At 37.8% G+C, this 6147-nt stretch overlaps 1 protein-coding gene and 1 long non-coding RNA gene across 2 annotated transcripts in view; both read left to right on the top strand.

The window, feature by feature from the left end:
• The window catches only part of LOC103154827 (dnaJ homolog subfamily A member 3, mitochondrial-like), a 26934-nt gene that overhangs the window by 8419 nt on the left and 12368 nt on the right, over positions 1-6147 (top strand). The window lies entirely within an intron of this gene.
• LOC107833537 (uncharacterized) lies at positions 4411-4984 on the top strand. The gene is made up of 3 exons (XR_001659285.1): positions 4411-4455; positions 4654-4798; positions 4897-4984. It is a non-coding gene; the product is annotated as an uncharacterized LOC107833537 (long non-coding RNA).

Genomic DNA, 6147 nt, shown 5'->3' with positions numbered 1-6147 from the left:
CGAGACAAGACCAAGACTTTTAGGGTCCGAGACCAAGTCAAGACCAAGACCGAGGGAAGTCGAGACCGAGTCAAGACCAAGACCAGCGGCCCGCGCTACATGACACAATAAAATGCAAAATATGATCAAAATTGCTTCTCAAATTGATCTGAAAGATCCATATTCCCATAAAAACACCCATGTCCCATGCTTGCGGCAAGTAAGTCAACACCCCCGCACAATAATTCAACGCAGTGAGTTACTTTTTTTCATCACAAATGCTTATGTCTCTATACAGCTGGCTTTGCTAACATCACGTCAACGGAGCTTACCTTTCTTTGAGCTACTTTTCTAAGTGACGAAAAAAGTTAGACGTTGTCCACACCGTCTGTGAAATCGAAGGGTTGCTGAGTTAGTGGCCATTCTTATGATTTATGCTGCACTGTTATATTACTGACGATTAGACAGACATCTTCTGCCGCTGAGATGAAACCACTGCGCATGTATTGGAGCGCCGCGTGCGAGTGAAAGGTGGGGAGAGGGAAGGGGGAATAACAGAAACTTTATTGCTTGGATTTTAATCAGTGCGTTTTGCATCCACTGAAAACAATGATGTTAACAAATAAACTGGACAGTATGCTGTATGTTTAGTGATATTTTCACAGTTGCGGTCTCGACTGGTCTTGAAATAAAATGCCGAGTCCTCAGCGCCCGAGACCGAGACAAGACCGAGACCAAATGCGGTCGAGTCCGAGACGAGAACGAGACCATCAAAAAATGGTCTCGAGACCAAGACCGATCTCGAGTACCACAACACTGGTGCATGCATGGTTGTTTTGTCCTGTCTGTGTTGCTGGCAACCTGTCCAGGGTGTACCCCGCCTCCTGCTAGAGATACACAGTAAAAAATGCTGGGTTATTTTTATAACCCAATTTCTGGGTTGAAGCTGTTGGGTCGTAGGTTGGGTTAGTGCTATATTTATTTTTAGGAACATAAAATTACTCTGAACATTTTAAATATTGCTGGCTAATTACAAGTTATTTGCAGTGGAGACAGCTATAAGATATAATTCAGTCATTCTTAAAGTTTGATTTGTGATTTTGTCTTTTCTGATAGATTTTGTAATTTTACATCCAGGATCTTCAGGAGAATTAACACAGTAAAAAAGGCTGGGTTATTTTCATAACCCAACTTCTGGGTAAGAGATGCTGGGTCATATGTTGGGTTACTTTGACCCAATATTGGTTCAAAAGTAGTGACCCAGCGGTTGGGTTGACTTTTTTTTGTTTGTTTGTTTTAATGAACTCCACTTAACTGATTCTGTTAGGTTCAGGTTCGGTTGACTCAACACTTTACCCAATTGGTTGGGTCAAATACAGTTCATATAAAAATCCATTGCCCTCTTCCCAAACCTCCATTTTCAACTGGACTGTGACCTGATCAGACAACACTGGACTTCTCAGTTCAAATAAAACATGGTAAGTTACAATATCATGGTATAATATTTTTAAAGTTAATAGGGTTATTGTATTTTTTATATACAGATCTTTTAAATTAAATTTATGTAGCTTTAATTTAATTATTTGATTTAACCTATTATCTTCGTTGATAGGGTAATGTTTTTGAAATAACGAATTTAATTCAAAGATAATTTATCCAATTTGGTTTAAAAACAAAAGGTGAGGGTGTGGGAGGGAGAGATGGCGCTTTGCCCCCTGGTTTCCGCTGGCCTCGTTCACTAGCACGCGCAAAAGGTGGTAGCTAAGCTAGAATGCTAATAACGGACCTACAGCGACAAGGAGGGACTGGAGGCTTGCAGTAGCGGTGTCCGAAGCGATCAGTACAGGCTATACAGGTATTCATAGTAATATATCAGTAATATAACTGTTAAATGTCATTTTCATTAAGCCTTTTATTTCTTACTGAACACACTATGCTATGCTATTATATGGTTAACCTGGGTGAAACCGATTGAGGCAGTGGAGAAGAAAAAAAAAAAGTATGCACCAGCAATGGCAGAGGAGGGGAAGCTAAAGTTGGATATTATGCTTTCTGTCAAATAAAAGTAACTTTTACAGATTTCTAGTGAAGATTTAACTATGTAACAATAAAATATCTGCTTATCATAGGACAAGACAAAATGGGATATGTGTGTTTTAAATGTGGGATGTCTTTAGGACATAAGGATTTTTTTTTTCTCATCTAAGAGTAATTCATAATACATATTCAACTTCAAGATATTTCCAGTGTGCTCAAAGTGGATGCAAACGTACATTTAATCATATGAGATCATTTAGGCGACATCTACTAGGGCATGCTATTGAGTTTGACACAGAAATAAGAGAAACTAGTTATGTTGGACATTGTGAAAGAACAACAAGTCCTCATTTGAGCACCATATGCAATTTAGAAAGTGATGAGGCAACATTGGAACACTGGGATGATTTGGAGGATGTGAGCATAAAAGACAGAGTTGCACTCTTCTTAGCTAGATTGAAGGCCAAATCCTCACAGACCTTAAGTGGAATCAGAGATGTTGTTGAAAACACATCTTGTCTGATCAGTGATCTAGTTGGCAACCTAAAGAGAAAAACTGCTGCATTCTTAAAAGAGACTGGACAGACTGAAACTCCAAAAGCTGAGAAACTTTTAGAGGAGTTTACTTCAGCTTCTGAACCATTTAGAGGATTTGAATCAGAATACAGACAAATGAAGCATTTCACCCAGTCAGGGTACTTCATACAACCTGAAGCAATTCCTTTTCCTGGCTTTTCATATATGCAGGGAATTGATGGAGAGACAGGGAGAGTGAAACAAGTAGCAGTACGAGACACTTTTCAGTATGTTCCTCTCAAATCTATGTTAAAAGTCATTCTTGAAAGTTTGAAATTATTGTGGAGAGGATTATCATCATTGACATTACAATGGTGAGTGTAACTATGGGTTCATCAACTTTAAATGATTATCATTAACATTGTCTGTCTTGATTGTGTGAATACTTTTTTATACAATGTTTATATATAATTAACATAATTTCTATCATTTTGCAGTTTCAAACTTTAAATTTACTCTGGGGGTTAATATTTCTTATATTTGTATTGTAAAGACATCTAGCCCTAAAACAACTGAAGATGCTGATCCTACACCACATGCTGAATTAGAGAGTGGAGTTTCTTCTGTTGGAAGAGCAGCATTTGTAAGTTAAGCTGCACAATCAACCTTTCCTACATAACATATTGACATCCATTCTTACTAATTAAAATTAAAAATGAGACATCTCATCTTTCCTGAAATTTCTAAGAATATTAAACTGCAGCTAAATAACAGCTATTTTATTTTTCACATTAACTATTTATCTGTAGAACATCCGTGAGACCTGTGGTTATCAGTCTTGATGGAAATCAGCATATATCCATTCGTGAAAGACGGTGCATGGTCAGAACACTTGTGTCACACCTGATGGATCAATATGGAGAAAAGTGAGTATTTCTTCTAAAACTAGATCAATTCGGTTGTTTTTTGTGACATTTTGCTCTTGGTGAGAACATTAACGACATTGTGCTGTGCTCACCTAAGTAACATTTCTCCAGTAAGAAGTCTTAAAGTATGTGTTGGGCTAATAAAAACTGGATTTTTTGGAAATTGTTTGTGTTTTAAGTTTTCTGCTCTATGTTTTCATCTTACAATAACTAATTAAAATAAAATATTTTACTTGCCTGTCTTACTGAATGTAATTTTTTTTTTCCAGCCCATCTTCAGACACTAAAGCAATTCTGGCATCTTCAATTGTGGACCAGTTTCCATGTTTAAGAGACAGCCATGGCACAGGATATGTAAGTTTTCACACTTCAGAGAACTAACACACAAGTACTTCAACAACTTGCACAATGGTTAGCATTAAATATCATTGTAACTATGGTGTTTGAGCTTTGAGTTGTAGGTTTAATAAAAATTTGGACATTAAAACAGAAAGGCTAACATTTAACTTTTATATTTATTTTGTTAAAAATGTTCAGGACGCCTGGTTTACCTGCGGAAGACAACACAGGCCAGCAACTGGCTTTCTGGAGGAGCGTCTCCGTAATGTAAGGAAAAGGCATCAACCAAGGAAGAAGATGCTTTCAGCCCCAGAAGCTCCACCAAAAAGACTTAAGTTTGCCTGGTACTAGCACATGGACTTTTTCCAAGCCCCTATTGTTTTGAGCAGCAATCTAAGCTCTTATCATTGCTGTGAATTACCTCACATTTTTTTCTAATTTGTGTAATACTTTTTTCCCCACAGAACCAACCATCAGTGCTGAGCGTGCCATCCAGATGACAGAATGGCTAAAAAATAACTTCTGGCCCGCAGACCAGGTTGTCCAATACATGCGGGAAACTGCAGTATATCGCGCAGGATGGATCCGCTCAAGTGGGACAATCCCAATGCAGCAGATTTTTGCAGAGTTCCCATGTTTGTTGGACACACCAGGGATGGTGAGGTTATACCTCATATTGAGATCAGTTAAATGTTAAACAATAAACTGCAATACCATGTGTAAATGTACAATTACAATCAAACTCAAAATGTCAAACTACCCAGAACATAAATTTGTAGCACCCATGAAAGGTTGAATGTAATAGTTCATTTCACTTTTACATTTGATTTGTATTTTTGTCTTTTCTGATTGTTAGATTTTGCAGGACTTTGCCGTTTTATATCCACAGTCTTGTGGAAAACTGACAGAGAACTGGAACACCTTGTTCTCATCAAAGGTCATTCGCATGGGGAAGAAGGAGGAGAGCGGTCTTCTGCCTGAGATTGAATTGCTTCCACAAGGTATTGAAGCTCAAAAGGAACATTTTCTGAACTAATTTTTTTCTCCTGTGGCTCTTTTTTGATTGTGTAGCATTTTAATCTGAGTTTTTCTTTGACAGACAAACAAGGTGACGTGGCACTGCAGCTGCTGCCAAAACTCCTCCCTGCTGTTCCCTACAGAGTTGGGCGAAAGGTGGTCAGACCCAGCAACCTTGAAGTCCAGCAAGCCTTCATTGATGTCCAGCCAGTAAGTCTATCTTCATGTCAGAATGAGTTCTTTGCTGTGTAAATGTAGTTGAAACCAGAAAAAATTGTTTTTTCTGTTTCTGAAGTTTAAAACAAATATGCTTTTTTTTCCCTCACTGTTCTCCCTGTCATTATCTGGAATTTACCAAGTCCTAATTGACATGAAATGAGAATTTTAATGTCATATAACACGAGACAGCGTTGACCAAAAATATATTTTTATATAGTATATGTAAACTTCAAACGCAAGGGTCTTTTGATAATGTATCAAACAAAAATCATATAAGAATTAGTCAAAAATTATTAGTGGGGAATGTTCCTCCTTACATTTAAATGACTAATGGCTTCCTTTCTGCTTTTTCCACACACCAGATTGGGACAAATATGATGGAATATCTTGGAACAGCAACAGAGCATCCACGTGTTCTCATGCTTGGGGACAGGTATTGTTGTTCCCAAGCATTTGTCGTCATAAATGGAACTGCTTTGGAATATCCATCTCTTTTGGGGGCTGTTGACGGCTGTTTCAAATTGTTCTTCGTTTTTGATGTGAGTTATCCGAAGTCGTGTATCCAGATTTGGGATTTTCTCCAAACTGTGATATATGAAATCCCAGGAAACGAGTCACCCCCGATAAAATTAATGAGGGCACAGTTGGAGGCCATGGAAGAATAAATGCAATTCTTCAATAACCCTTAAATAAGTTTTAAATGTTCTGATTGAAAAACCTTCTTTGTTACTATGTTACTTTTTTTTTTACATTTCCTTCAAACTCTTTTGATGAAAATATTTCTTTGTGTACACCAATAAAGTTAAAAAAGGGTGCAGATTTAATCAATTGTTTTTAACATTTTAACACAAGCTTATGTTTGCCAGACTGACAAGATGATGTAGCCCTGCAGCTGCTGCCAGTTCTCCTCCCTGCTCCACCTTACACATTTGGGAGAAGAGTTTCAGACCCATCAACCTGGAAGTTCAGATGGTTTCATTGATATCCAACCTGTAAGTCAACATTCATCTCTGAATCATGCTCCAATTGTTTGCTGTTTAAATAAGTGCATCACTAATGGCCTGTTTTTTCTGTCTTCTCTCTCCATCAGATTGGGACAAACCTGGTGGCGCAT

Source organism: Poecilia formosa, unplaced genomic scaffold, assembly GCF_000485575.1.
Source record: "Poecilia formosa unplaced genomic scaffold, Poecilia_formosa-5.1.2 Scaffold403, whole genome shotgun sequence".
NCBI lineage: Eukaryota > Metazoa > Chordata > Actinopteri > Cyprinodontiformes > Poeciliidae > Poecilia > Poecilia formosa.
This window is presented reverse-complemented; position numbering and strand designations above follow the sequence as displayed.